We start from the raw sequence: 16,298 nt of genomic DNA on the forward strand, positions 1-16,298 counted from the left end.
GACGCACAGGCTCAGCGGCCATGGCTCACGGGCCCAGCCGCTCCACGGCATGTGGGATCTTCCCAAACCGGGTCACGAACCTGTGTCCCCTGCATCGGCAGGCGGACTCTCAACCACTGTGCCACCAGGGAAGCCCTAGGGTTCACTCTTGATGTACATTCTACAAGTTTGAACAAATGTCTAATGACATATCCATTATTATAGTATCATAAAGGGTATTTTCACTGCCCAGAAGTTCTCTTTGCTTTGTCTATTTATCCCTCCCCACCACCAGCCCTGGAAACCACTGATCTATTTATTATCTCCATAGTTTTGCCTATTCCAGAATGTGATATCTGGTATCACACAGTATATAGACTTTTAGATTGGCATTTTTCACTTAATAAATGTTTTGACATCTGTCTGTTGAACATGACATCTCTCAGTGTAGGTGTTTTGGCATTTACCCTTCTTGATGTTTCTGAGTTTACTGTGTCTGACATTGATTTGAGGAAAGTCCTCAGTCATTATTGTTTCAAATATTTTTTCTGTTCCTTTGTCTTTTTCTTCACCTCTGGTTTTCCTATTACCTGCTTATTAAACCTTTTGTAATTGCCACACAGTCTTTGGATATTCTGTTCTGCTTTTTTTCCCCTGGCTTTTTCTTCTCAGTTTTTGAGGATTCTGTTGATATATCTATCTTCTACCTCAGAAGTTCTTTCCTCAGCCATGTCCAGTCTACTTATAAGCCCATCAGAGAGATTCTTAATATCTATTATGATGTTTTATGTCTAGCATTCCTTTCTGGTTCTTTCTTTGGATTTCCATCTTTCTGCTTACATTGCCTACCTCTTCTTTCATGATCTCTGTTTTATCCGTTAGAGTACTTAACATATTCATCATAGCTGTTTTTAAGTTCCTTGTCTGATAATTCCAACATCACTGCTGTGTCTGGTTCCAATGCTTGTACTGTCTCCACAAAATGTGGGTTTTTTTTTTTTTTTTTTTTTGCTTTTGGTATGCTTTGGAACTCTTTATTACTTGCTGTACTGGGTACAGCTCTACTGGGTAAAAGGAACTGATGTAAATAGGCCTTTAGTAGTGTGGCAGTGAGGTGTGAAGAGAGTGGAGGTATGCTTGTAGTCCTATGATTAGGTCTCAGTTTTTTAGTGAGCCTATGCTTCTGGACTTGTGAACGTGTAAAGTTCATAAGCGTATGCCTCTGAAATGAACTTCTCAAGTATTTCTCACTTTTTTCCTCCCCTCTTAGGTAGCACAGGCTGGTTAGAGTTGCTGGAGTGAAGTATTTCCCTTCCTCAGGTCATTTTGGCTCTGATAATACCCTGACATGATAGACTCTGATTAACTATTTCCCCTGAGGGCAGGCCTTGTTAAGAGCAGAGCGCTCTGGCATATTTCAAAATGGTTCCTTTTCACCTCCCCCTGCCAGAAGCAGGAGAGTTTTCTTCAATATTTACCATGGGAATTTGGTCAAATTCCTGGAGATAAATCTCACAACATTGTGGGGTCCCAGAGAACTTTTTAAACCTCAGATTTCTACACACTGATACTCCAGCAAGTTATCAATAACAATTCAGATTTTCCTACTCTGGCTCTGGTTCCTATGTTTGTTTCTGCTGGTAAGGCTCAGCTCCAATAAACCAAGGCTCCCTGTATTTTCCGGTCCTTCTCTCCAGTCTTGGGGCAGTGGTTTGCCCTGTGTCCCCCTCTCTCTTATGGATCCAAGAAGAGTTGACTTTTCAGTCTGTTCGGCTTTTACTTGTTACTAGGATGGAATGGTGACTTCCAAGCTCCTTATATAAGGAACTGAAACCAGAAGTCACTGTGGATCTCTTAGTTTATCCTGCTTGGAGTTTGTTGAGTAATTTAGATGTATAGATTAATATTTCATCAAACTTGGGACATTTCAGTTATTATCTCTTCAAACATATTCCCAGTCCCTTTTTTCTCCTCTCCTTCTGGGGCTACTGTTATACTTAGTTTAGCATATTTAATGGTATCCACAGGTCTCTGAGGTTCTATAACTTTTTCTTCACCTTATTTTTATTCTGATTCTCAAACTGGATAATCTCAATGGATTTATATTCAAGTTTGTTGATTCTTCTTAGAGTTTAGTTTTGCTCTTTAGTAAATTTTCCATTTGGTTGTTGTATTTTTCAACTCCAGAGTTTACATTTTGTTTTTAATATAATTTATATCTTTTTATTCATACTCTCTTTTATATTATTTTTATACTTTAGTTCCTTGCATGTTATTCTTTAGTTACTTGAACGTATTTATGTTAGTTTTTTTAAAGTCTCTATGCCCCCTATGAGACAGTTTCTATTGACTAGTTTGATTTTATGTGTATGTATCATACTTAACTCTTTCTCTGTGTATTTTGTAATGTCTGGTTGAAAACTGGATATTTTTGATGACATAATGTGACAACTCTGGAAATCAGATGCTCCATCCCCCTTTGGCCAGATTTTGTTGTTGTTCTTCTTATTGGTTTTTCTTGTTCTAGCTATTTGCTTATTTAGTATTGTTCTGGACTAATGTTATAAAGTAGATTTACTGTAGTATGTGGCCATTGATTTTGATTAGTCAGAGATTTCTTTAAATGACTTGAACCAATAGTCCTTCTATTCTTTGCTGAGGAGCTCTGTATGTTTATTGGGGATACATTCAATGCTTAAGAATATTACAACTCTGCCTCAAGGTCAGTCAGTGGTGAGTGAATGATGCTCTACCATGCCTTTTCTGGACTTGTGCATGATCATGTACTTGTGCACAGTTTTCAAGATTTCCCTGAATGTTCCACTGCAATTCTAAGCCACTTATGTACATCTCATTACCCAGATATTAATTTTAAGTTTTTTCAAGGCACTTGTATGTCCCAAATGTAACGCACCTTCAGGTAGCCGCAATGTTAAACAATTATCCCAAATTGTTTGTTACAAATGCCCTAGAGATAGGGATTTTTCTTGCAGAAAAAACTCTGTCAGTTTGAAAAAAAAAACAATGAAAAAATGAGCAGAAGACCTAAGTAGATACTTCTCCAAAGAAGACATACAGATGGCTAAAAAGCACATGAAAGGCTAATCAACATCACTAATCATTAGAGAAATGCAAATCAAAACTATGGTGAGGTATTACCTCCCACCGGTTAGAATGGCCATCATCAAAAAATCTACAAACAATAAGTTCTGGAGAGGATGTGGAGAAAAGGGAACCCTCCTACAGTAAGTTGGTAGGAATGTAAATTGATACAGTCACTATGGAGAACAATATGGAGGTTCCTTAAAAAACTGAAAATAGATACCATATGACCCAGCAATCCCACTCCTGGGCATATACCTGGAGAAAACCATAATTCAAAAATATACATGCACCCCAATGTTCATTGCAGCACTGTTTACAATATCCAGGACATGGAAGCAACTTAAATGCCTATTGACAGGGGAATGGATAAAGAAGATGTGGCACACATACACAATGGAATATTACTCAGGCATAAAAAAGGGACTAAATAGTGCCATTTGCAGAGACATGGATAGATCTAGAGACTGTCATACAGAGTGAAGTAAGTCAGAAGGAGAAAAACAAATATCATATAATAGCGCTTATATGTGGAACTAGAAAAATGGTACAGATGGACCTATTTGCAAAGCAGAAATAGAGACACAGATGTAGAGAACAAACTTATGTATACCAAGGGGGGGGATGGGGGTGGGATGAATTGGGAGATTGGGATTGACATACATACACTACTATGTATAAAGTAGATACCTAACAAGAACCTACTGTATACCACAGGGAACTCCACTCAGTGCTCTGTGGTGACCTCATTGGGAAGGAAATCTAAAAAGGAGGGGATATATGTATACATATAACTGATTCACTTTGCTGTACAGCAGAAACTACACAACATTGTAAAGCAACTATACTCCAATAAAAATTTTAAAAATAATAACAGTATTCTGCAAATGGGGCTTTTATAAGGAGATGTGAGAGAGTTTAAATAATGTCAGTGTCCTGGGATAGGCCTTTTTGAAGAGTTCCAACCCCCTTAATTGGTTGCATAGTGCTGGTTTTCACAATTATCATGAGCTTAGAGAAGGTTGGAACAGGGGTACAGTAAGTCAAAATACCACAAACTGTTTTTGCAAAGGTTTAGTAGTTTTTCTTGAATATATATTAGTGGGGGTCATTGTAAGCCTTTAGTTATATTTTAGTTTTAATTTTGAAAAAGTCGATTTGACAACTGTTTATCTAGGGCTAGACATCTAGATCTATGGAACAAAAAAGAGAACTTAGATTATCCTCACAGAAATATAGCCAACTGATTTATAATACAGGTGCAAACAATACAATGGAGAACAGATAATCTTTTCAAAAATTATTATTTCAATAATTGGGTATTTTTAGGACAACAAAAACAAAAAAAACCTCCACTGAAACTTCACACTTTAAAACAACCTTGAAATGTACTATTGACTAAAAGTAAGATGTAAAACTATAACTTTTAAATCTCCAGGTCTAGAGCTTTGAAAGTGTTCTTAAACTAGACATCAAAACATACTCCATAAAAATAAAAATGGTACATTTGGTTTCATCAAAATAAAAAACTTTTGATCTACAAAAGACTGTTAAGAGGCTGACAAAACAAGCTGTAGACCCAGAGAAAGTACTCGCAAACCATATATCTGACAAAACACTTGTATCTAGAATATATAAATCTCAAAATTTAACAGTTAAAGAAAATCCAAAGAGAGGATACAGATGGCATATAAGCACATAAAAAGATTTTCAATATCACTAGCTATTAGGGAGCTGCAAATTAAGATTACAATGAGAAATCACTACACACTCATTGAATAACAGAGAGAGAGAGAAAGAGAGAGAGAGAGAGAAAGAAGGGGAAGGGGGAGTGAAATGTGACAATACTAAATACTGATAAGGATGTGGAAAACTGGATCTCTTATACAACTCTTGTACATAGTTGGTGGGAATATAAAATGGTACAGCCACCATGGGAAAAATAGCTTGGTGGTTTTATAAGCAAAGAAACATACATTTGCCATAAAATCCTGCATTTTACTCTTACTGTTTATCCCAGAGAAATGAAAATTATGTCCATACAACATCTGTACACAATTGTTTATAACAGCTTTCTTTGTAATAACCAAAAACAGGAAACACCAAAATGTCTCTCAATAAGTAAGTGTTGTACTATGTTACAGCCATGCCAGGGAATGCAATTCAGTAATAAAAAGGGTAACCTATTGATATACACAACAACTTAACTATGACTTAAGAACATTATGCTAAGTGAAAAAAGCCAATCTCAAAAGGGCACATTTTGTATGATTCCATTTATATAATATTCTTTAAATGGTAAAATTACGAAGATAGAAAACAGATTAGTGGATTTCAAAGGTTGGAATATTGAGAAAAAGGGGAGGTGTAACTATAAAGGGGTAGCATGAGGGAGATCTTTTGGTTATAGAATGATTCTATGTCTTGATTGTAGTTGCAGTTACACAAATCTACACATATGACAAAAAAATAGAACTATAAAAACACATTGTTCCCAAAAAACTACTCAGTTTGATATTGTACTATACTTCTGTAAGATGTAGCCACTGGAGAAAACTAGGATAAATGTAGATTGGACCTCCCTGTATTACTTTTGCAAATTCCTGTGTATCTATAATAGATTTTAAAAAGAAAAGAAAATGATCATAATCCCTTGTTGAGATTCTGAATGTAATACAGTTTTCAAATGTGGAAACAATAGACTGAAGAACCCTCACATACAATGAGGAGTATACATAGTAACTATTTATGCAGATAACAGTATGCTTGGTAAAAAGGAACCCGCAATTTTTAGGACTGTTTGATATGGGTTCCTAGTTGATAGTGTTAGCTGGGGATCTGAAGCATCATATTGGTTCCCTAATAAAGAATACTCATATGGGAGCAAGGTAATAAATGGAGTTGTGGTTCAGGTCCAGCTCACATTAGATTTGTGGGCATACAGAATAGTCACTTTCCTAGTCCTAAAATGTGTAAATATATTATTTATACATTTATCCAAATGTACAATTGGATCACACCTACTTGGTAGTTATATATATTTGAGGGGGGAGGTTCAGGGGCTGTGGTTAAGAACTTTCATTATAGGGAAAGTCAGTTGGAAAACTCTGAAAGTTCTCTCTGGGCCAAAATAGAAAATAAAAAGCAGCATAAAATCCTGGGAGCAAAGACAGAAATTAGTGCTACCCTTAAAAATCTGAAGGATGCTGGGATAGTGATCCTGTCATTTAATTCCTCTGTCCCTTTCAAAAACCAAATGGATCTGGAGAATGGAAATGGATTATGGAAAAATCAACAAAATCATCATAGCAATTGCAGCTGTTCCCCTTTTGGTATTTTTGCTAGAAAAGAATTGACATGACCTCAGATACATGATATTCAGCTACTGATCTGGAAAATGTATTGTTTTCCATCTTTATCGGAAAGGATAATCAAAAACATTTCAAATTCAGTTGGAATGGAACATATTATATATTTACAGTCTTGCAACTGAGCTCTCACATTCCTTACAAATACATCTTCCAAAGAGACTTGTATTAGCTTGGTATCCTACAGACTATTAAACTGAGCCATTATATTCACAACTACAAATTTCACAGGATGAGCAAAAAGTGACTCATACTTTTGAGTACTTGGTAAAACATATATACTCCAGGAAGTGAGAGGTAAATCTTATGACATTTTAAGTATCTGTTATATCATTTGATTATGGTAAGGTCCAGGAGTCTGGGTATGCTTGATTATCCTTCCAAAATAAAGGATATATTGTTTTATTTCAACCCTCCCTCCACAAAGAATATGTACAATGTCTGTTAGAACTCTTTGGATTCAACCTGAGAATGCTGTTCTAACCCATAAACCAGGTGACACAAAAGACTTCCAGGTTTCAGGCTTAGAGAGGAAATTACTCTAAACAGGTCCAAACTACAGTACAAGTGGCTCAGCAGCTTGCCATGTGATCCAGCAAACCGTATGCTTTCAAAGTTTTCAACATTGGAAAAATATATGAGGAGTAATTTATGGCAAGTCCCGATGAGAGAATCATAGTACATATCCTTAAAGTTCTGAAATAAAAGCACGTCATCTTTAGTAAATGATTATAAACATTTGGGGGAAAAAATAGCCACTGGCAGGCTACAAAGCCCTGGTAAAGATAGACTTAGTTACCACAGTCACACCAAGTAACTGTGTAGCCAGAACTGCCTGTTTTGAGCCTATTTCTAACAGACTTGTATATTCATAGTCATCAAGTTGGACAGGTTCAGCAGCAAGCAGCCATAAGTTAGAAATTACATAAGGATCAAGCTTGAGCAGAGCCAGAAGACAAAAATAAGCTGCATGAACAAATATCCCAGACTCCCATATCATCTACTATTGCCTCAGTGCCTGCCTATTAAATCCATGTCTATGAATACAAGAGATTGGTCCCTTATGACCAGCTGATAGGGAGGCAACACCTAAATTTGGTTCACAGATGGATTAGCTTAGGAGGTTGAAGCCAATAAAGGACAGTGGCCATAATACAGCCCACCAAGAGATGGCATCAAAAGTTAGTGGTTTGTGGGAAATTCTCAAACTGAGCTTTAAGTGTTGTACCCATGTGGAGGGGAGAGTGACCTGAAGTTAAAATATACACACACTCATGAGTAGTAAATAGCTTGATTGCCTGGTCAGGTGACTGGAAGGAGAAATATAGAAAAGATCAGAGAAAATAAACTCTGGGATAAAGACATGTAGATTAATATACGAAAAGGTGTTCTTATAGTGAAAATATTTTTACTACATGTTAACACCCATCTTAGAATATCTGCCACAGAAGAGACACTAAATAATAGAGTAGACAAATGGTTCCAATAGTCAGTATCAGTAGGCCACCTCAGCATTGGCACATTGGGTGCATGAACACAGTTGCTATGAGGCAAGAGTAGTGGCTATACATATGTCCAAAAGCATGGGCTCCTACTTGCCAGGGCAGACATAGCTACTGCTACAGCCAAATGTCCCACTGTCCAGTAAGAGATACAAAAGCTGAGTTCCTAGTATGGTACCATACAAAAAGAAGAGCAACTATCCATTTACTGGCAAGTTGACTATATTGGACACTTTCCACATGAAGGGGAAGTGATTCCTTTTTTCAGGAGTAGGTACTCATTCCAGGTATGGATTTGCCTTTAATTTGCAAGGGGTATCCACCAGCACCAACTGTCTGAAGGTGCATATTTGATCCACAAATATGGCATTACATAAGACCAATAGACCTTCTTCATAACAAAAGAGTTATGGAAGTGGGAAAATTACAGTATTCAGTTATTTCGAATACTGTAATATCCAAGAGCTTCCATATGTAGAGCAATTGAACAGTCTGTTGAAGGCACAGCTGAGGCGATAGCTCAGGTACAATATTTTGAGAAGGTGAAAAATCACCTTCCAGTGTACACTTTAAGTCAACAACTTTTATGTGGTATTCTGTCTCCAACAGGAAGAAAACATAGGACTGGGAGCTAAGTGATGGAAGCAGGGGTGGCCCAACTTATGTAACTTTCAATGACCCATTGGAAGAATGTTTGCTTCCCTATAGCTCTGAGCTCTTTGGTATTAGAGATCTTGATTCTCAAAGCGGGGAATGTTTCTTGTCAGGGAAATGTCATTGAGCTATAAGTTATGATTGCCACCTGGGTAGCTGAGGCTTTTATAGTTATGGAATTAATTGGCAGGAAAGAGGTTTGCCATCTTGACATTGGGTAACTTACTGTTAACATCAAACGGAATGGCAGTAACGGCTGCTGTTACACACGGAGGAAGGAAGTAAGATGTTAGACACACAGATGATCCATGTGGGCACCCAGTACTACTCCCTTGCTCAATATTGGTGGTAAATAGGCACATGCAGTAGTTACAGACTAGGAAGAGCATGGTGATCAGGAGCTCAGATCCCTTAGAGGTAAGGGTCTGGATCATGACACTTAAACTAACAGAGGTACTGACAAAATGTGAGTAGAATATAAAATGGATGTTAGAGGAATGATAGTGTGATTTTTGACCCTAAGATCAGCTGTGTGACAATGTAGTTATATTTTTTTCCTGCTAACCTTTCACTTGTAAGCTTGCTTAGTTAGAATTCTGAAGGAGCTGGTGAGCTGTTCAAAGAGAGAACTATAGTCAACACTGATAAGCCACCCAGATCCATCTTCAGGATTGAAGTTGGGAATAGCCCTTATCTGTCAAAATTCTCTACAACTCTCTTGGATGAAAAGGATTTCCTTTCCCAAAGTGATATTCCCATCTCAGATTATCTCACATCTAATGACTGCCATGGAATAATTCCAGTAGTCCATACTAAGGTCGAATTTGCTTTTGATGTCATCTAAGACCTTCATTGAGACTGCATAACTGCCCTACTTCTCCCTCTGGCCAATTCTGTTTCTTTTTCTTCCACAGAGGGTGATCTCAACAACACTTCTTAATAAAACTTCTCCGTGCTGATCTTTAACTTGAGGGTCTGCATCTTGGGGAACTTCCCTATAGGGATGCTTTCTAAAAGTACCATTGAACTTAATAAGACATTCAGTTTCAAATAAGCCCTAATTATCTTTTCTTTTCTGTGTTTCCAGTATTTAAGGAACTTCAAGTAATTAAGGAACCGTTTTAATTTAAATGACCTCTTCAAAGTTGACTGACAACTCTGTTTTGATAAGTCAAAGATTTTGTAAAACAAAGCCAATTTTTTTTTGTGTGTGTGAGGTTCAAATTCCACTTTGATTCTTATTATCTATATAGACTGACCTAAAAGGTAAATGTCATATTTAAGAATTGGAATATAATAGAAAGCAATAGAGCATTGGGGTCCAGAAGAAGAGATGGTAATAAATGACATCTGTGTCTCTGTGTGTGTTTCCAAAATAAGGAAATGCACAAAATGCTTTCTTGGATCTTGTGATTCTTGTAATTTGTCAACTTGCATAGTGGAGTTAATCATATTCTGAATAAGGGTACTGTGTACAAGTCGTATTGTGTTATTCTTTTTAGCAGACTTATATGAAATTAGTATTACACAAATGTTTAGGTCATTAAAAGAAAACTCTGAATAACCTAGCATAAATAAAGACAGATTTTCTTTGAATATAAACTGACTAAAATGCGCATTTAAACTTGAGGAAAAATGCTTTATTTTTTCACCTCTATTTATTCTATAGGCAAAGCCTCTACTTAAATTAGGTAGAATGAGGGGGAAATGTGCTGTGTGAGTCTCTTGCCCTATATTTAGGGACACTGTGAGACATAATATCATTATTTCAATAGACACTGTATCTGTTTTAAGAGACTTTCTCATCAGCATAAGGGAAATAACAGGTATTCAACCACACCACAACCTTATGGTTGGAAACCTCCTCTCTGTACACACCCACACACATGCCTTTAATGTCAGTATCTAGCTATTACTTTTTTTTTTTTAAGGGAAAGGGATATTTTCTCAGAAATAGCATCATCACCTTCTCACTTTTAAATGGAAAGCTAAAAAAGTGAACAAACACTATCCCTCTGTCCATCTTTCACATATTACTTCCATGCCTTCAATTTTCCTCCTTCTAATCAAGCTTTCAAGGACTTACTTAAATATATCTTTTTTTCTTTTTCATTAACATCACATGTTAAAAGCATGGTTGCTTTTATTCAATAATTTATTGCCTTTTATGTATTTTTTATTGAAGGATAGTTGATTTACAATATTGTATTAGTTTCAGGTGTACAACATAGTGATTCAGTATTTTTTCAGATTATACTCCATTATAGGTTATTACAAGATAATGGCTATAATTACCTGTGCTATACAATATAGGCTTGCTGCTTGTCTATTTTATACATAGTAGTTTGTATCTGTTAATCCCATATACCCCTAATTTGTCCCTCCCTCCTTCCCTCTCCCCTTTGGTAAGCACAAGTTTGTTTTCTATTACTGTGAGTCTGTTTCTGTTTCGCATATACATTCATTTGTATTTTTTTTTAGATTCCACATGTAAGTGATTTCATACAGTATTTGTCTTTCTCTGACTTGATTACACTGAGCATAACGTTCTCTAGGTCCATCCACATTGCTGAAAATGGCAGATTGTCATTCTGATATTACAGCTGAGTAATATTCTATTGTATATATATATATATACAACATATTCTTTATTCATTCATCTGTTGATGGCCACTTGGCTATTGTAACCAGTGCTGCTATGAACATTGGGGTGCATGTATCTTTTCAAATTAGTGTTCTTGTTATATCCAAATACATACCCAGTAGTAAAATGGCTGGATCACATGTTTGTTCCATTTTTTGTTTTTTAAGCAAACTCCATACAGTTTTCCATGGTGGCTGCACCAATTTACATTCCCACCAAAAGTGTACAAGGGTTTCCTTTTATCCACATCCTCTCCAACATTTGTTATTTGTAGACATTTTGATGATAGCCATTCTGACGTGTGAAGTGATATGTCGTTGTTTTGATTTGCATTTCTCTAATAATTAGCCATGTTGAACATCTTTTCATTAGCCTGTTAGCCATATGTATATTTTCTTTGGAAAAATGTCTATTCAGGTCTTCTGTCCATTTTTTGATTTTTCTTTATATCGAGTTGTATGAGCTGTTTGTATATTTTGGATATTAACTCCTTGTTGGTCACATCATTTGCAAAATTTTCTCCCGTTCCATAGGTTGTCTTTTCATTTTGTTGATGGTTTCCTATGCTGTGCATAACTTTTAAGTTTAATTATGTCCTGCTTGTTTATTTTTACTTTTATTTATTTTTCTTAGGAGACTGACATAAATCATAACAATTTTTTTTGGATCAAAGAGTATTCTGCCTATGCTCTCTTATAGGAGCCTAAGGTTTTCATCTTACGTTTAAGACTTTAAACCACTTTGAGTTTATTTTTTTATATAGTGTGACAGAATGTTCTAACCTCATTGTTTTACATTTGGCTGTCCAGTTTTCCCAGCACCACTTGTTAAAGAGACTGTCTTTTCTCCATTGTATATTCTTGGCTCCTTTGTCATAGATTAATTCACTATAGGTACACAGATTTGTTTCTGAGCTCTCTATTCTGTTTCCTTGACCTATTTGTCAGTTTCTGTGCCAGCACTATGCTATTTTGATTACTGTAGCTTTGTAGAATAGTCTGAAGTCTGGGAGGGTAATATCTCCAGCTTTGTCTTTTTTTCTCAAGATTGCTTTGGCAATTTGTTGTCTTTTGTGGTTTTATATGAATTATACAATTATTTGTTCTAGCTCTGTGAAAAATGTCATGGTTACTTTGGTAGGAACTGCATTAAATCTGTAGCTTACTTTGAGTAGTATGAACATTTTAACAACATTAATTCTTCTAATCCAAGAGCACAGGATGTCACTTATGCATTCTTCTGTATCATTTAGTCTATTATTCATTGCTTCTAGAGTGTTTTTTTAATCCCAAATATTGAATTAACTGTTTTTGATTGGGTCTTTTTTGTATTTTCTAGTTCCTTGTTTAAATGAACTGTGTTTTGATCAATTCTCTTCTTTAATTCAGTTAGGGAATTTTTATCACCAATGTTTTGAATTCATTATCTGGTGAATTTTAAATTTCTGTTTCATTATTTTTACAGGGGTTTTCTGTTGCTCTTTCAGTTGAGTGTAGTTTCTTTTCCTTTTCATTTTACTTAACTTTCTCTGTCTTTATGAATTTAGGTGAAACAGTTACCTATTGTGGTCTTGGAAGGGTGTTCTTATGTGGGAGCATCCCTATGTAGACTTTGTATGCTCGGTGCCTTTGGTGGAGGGCTGGATTTGCCAGTCACTTCTTTCCTCAGAAAGTGCTGGCAAGTATTACTTTGGTAGGGGGTGGTGCTGGTGATGGAGAAGCTAGAGCCTGTGCAAGGTGTAAGGCAGGACTTCCTCTCTGTGCAGTGCCAATCATCACCCTGTCAGCGGAAGGGTCTGATCACAAATGGCTAGAGCAGAAATCCCTGAGGGTTGGGCTTGAGCTAGCTTTGTTCCCTTTAAGTTTGTGTTTTTCCTTCTCCTCGTACCAGGACCTTTCCCCAAAGGAAGGGGAGTCCTGAAGCAAGTAGGGCATGTGTACTTCCAGAGGTCCGATGGTTTGCCAGCGTAGGTGTCTGCAGTTCCATTCAAACACAGCCCATGATCATGTATTTTCCCCAGTTGTGACCATCCTAGTCCTTTTTATAAGCTGTGGTGTGGAGTGAGTGGTGTTGGAGTGTTGGCTTGGGCTGGGATATGCAGTGGGGTGGTCATAGGAATACTGGTGGCCCTGCTGCCATCAGAAGTCTGGGCTGCTTCCGTGGCTCTGCTTGAGTAAGTGCCCACATTGGCCACTCCTGCCCCACCTGGGCTATGCCCCAGGCCCCCAAGTTGCCTATGCATCCCTAGGTGGAGTTTTTTCCTAAGTCTTGGCCACCCTGGATACAGTGCCAAGCTGTGACATGGAGTGAGCAGGGCTGGGGCGTTTGCTCATCTCGGACTGGTCAGACTGGGACATTCTGGGAGGTAGCAGCCGTCTGCCTGGGGGCAAGCCAGCACATGCACACTCCTCATGAGTACAATCTAGACTTCTCCAGCCTTACTATCTGTTCCAGTGTTTGTCCAAGCAACCAAGGGGGCTTGTCTACTTTGCCTAGGACCCCAGGGCTAAGATGACCAGTCTGTGGTTTGACCCACTCACTCCCCAGGGCCAGTGTCTACCTGAGTGATCTCCCTTTTCTTTGACTGTCCTCCCAGGGGCATAGGTCCTGACCCGAAGCTTTTCTTCCCATTCCACCCAATTACATATGTATCTTTCTGATAGCCTTGATTGTACAGTAGTGCTTCTACCAGTTTCCAATTAGTTTTCCATGAGATTTTTTCCACATATAGGTGTATTTTTTTAACATCTTTATTGGAGTATAATTGCTTTACAATGGTGTGTTAGTCTCTGCTTTAAAACAAAATGAATCAGCTATACATATACACACATCCCCATATCTCTTCCCTCTTGTGTCTCCTTCCCACCCTCCCCATCCCACACCTCTAGGTGGTCACAAAGCACCGAGCTGATCTCCTTGTGCTATGTGGCTGCTTCCCACTAGCTATCTATTTTACATTTGGTAGTGTATATATGTCCATGCCGCTCTCTCACTTCGTCCCAGCTTACCCTTCCCCCTCCCTGTATCCTCAAGTCCATTCTCTACGTCTGTGTCTTTATTCCTGTCCTGCCCCTAGGTTCTTCAGAACTTCTTTCTTTTATAAGATTCTATATATATGTGTTAGCATACAGTATTTTTTTTTTCTCTTTCTGACTTACTTCATTCTGTATGACAGACTCTTAGTCCATCCACCTCACTACAAATAACTCAATGTCATTTCTTTTTATGGCAGATTAATATTCCATTGTATATATGTGCCACATATAGATGTATTTTTGATATGTTCTTGGGGGGAGGTGAGTTCCACATCCTCTTACTCCACCATCCTGATCTCTCTCCCTGCATTTTAGGTATTTTTATTCATTTGATTTTTGCATTTAAAAAAATCATTATAATAATTTTCCAATTATCTGAAAATTAGGAGCTTCAAGATCATTGGGTTTTGTCCTTAATTAACTTAATTTTTTAAGTGTATGCAATATAGTTTTTTTTAACGTAACAGCTCCTTTTGTATCATTTTTGATTAAGAAAATAATCTCCTTAGCAAATTGTCCCCATTAACTTTATGACCCAGACTCCAAAACTTATACCTCATGGTTCCTACAGTCTTTTAAAACTAGGAATACTTCTATGAAAATTATCATTTGTATCATTCTCTTTGAAATTTATCATTAACATCACTATTTGATATCAAACAAGTATATAGAAAAGTTCCACCCATGCCTTTCATCAAATGATATTGTACTACTTCTTTTTCAACTTATCAAATGTCAATAGTAATAGAAAAAATGTAAATTTTGGAGTAAGAGCAAATTAATTAAATAGTTTAATTTATCCCAAAGCAAATGAATAGACACCCAGTTGGGTGATAGTGAGAACTGCAACTATCACAATTAAAAAAAATCTGTTAATTATATAATTGTCTAGGGTTTCTCTCCCTTAAAATATTTCAAGTTCCATGAGAATAGAGACCATATTTCTCTTCCTAATTGTTGCTTTTTCAGGGCCTAGGGCAAAACCTGATCTACACATAGGCAGAGATAAGAGATAAATCAGATACATACATTATCATATGTGTGTGTGTGTTTCAGTGAAGGGTAGGAAAAGGGAAGGAGTAAAATTAATTGCATCTTGAGGCAAGTTAGGACCAGGAGACATAATCACCTTTTTTCTAATTAGCTACATGAAGTCTTTATGGAAAAATATAAGATTTCAAAAGCAATATAAATTAAGTAAAGGATTCTAGCAAATAGGAAAAAGAAATTGAAAAGTAAAGTATATTAACACACGTACATATATGTATAGGAATAATATATGTTGTCACTTACTCACTTAGGTAATAAAAAATTTTAATCATGTTCCTTCTAAAGTGATCTGTTTATAATTTTGAAAATAGTCTTGTGTATATATGTACACTATATATATTTTTCTCCTTTGTGTATTTCATACACCATCCAGTTGTGGGTGTACACGTGTGCGTGATGTATGCATCAGTAACATTTTTCATCATTATGCAATCAATATTCCACATTTAATATGGAATCAGGTATTCCATGAAGTGTAGCATTGGGGGCTATATAGAAGCACTCAAGAAAGTTTTCGTTGTTATTGCTGTCGATTATGATGACGGTGATATTTGTATGTGCTGATTAAAAACCAATCCTACTCCTAGTACATTCACTGTTCTCATCAGGATACAAAAGCCTTAAAATAAGTGCACAGGGTCATGTTGCAAACTGTTTGGCATGATTATATCAACTGTGAACTCTGTGCCAGTCTTGGCATTTGAATCTACTTCTACAGTGGTTGCTATGGTAAGTAATTGTGAAGATTCTTTTCCATATTAAATGAAAAGGAAGTTAAATAATGTGAAGAAGTACATAAAATGGTTATAGAGATCAAAGCTAATGTTAAAGTTGTGGGGCATAAAAATAGAGCTTGAATAGGGACTGATTCACTAGATTATTTTAACCCAGAGGCTTTCCTCCAGTTTACAAAGGAATCAGCACCATGCTTAGGCCCACTGTTTAAATAAAATATACTGGCGGC

Source organism: Stenella coeruleoalba, assembly GCF_951394435.1.
Source record: "Stenella coeruleoalba genome assembly, chromosome: 3".
Lineage (NCBI taxonomy): Eukaryota > Metazoa > Chordata > Mammalia > Artiodactyla > Delphinidae > Stenella > Stenella coeruleoalba.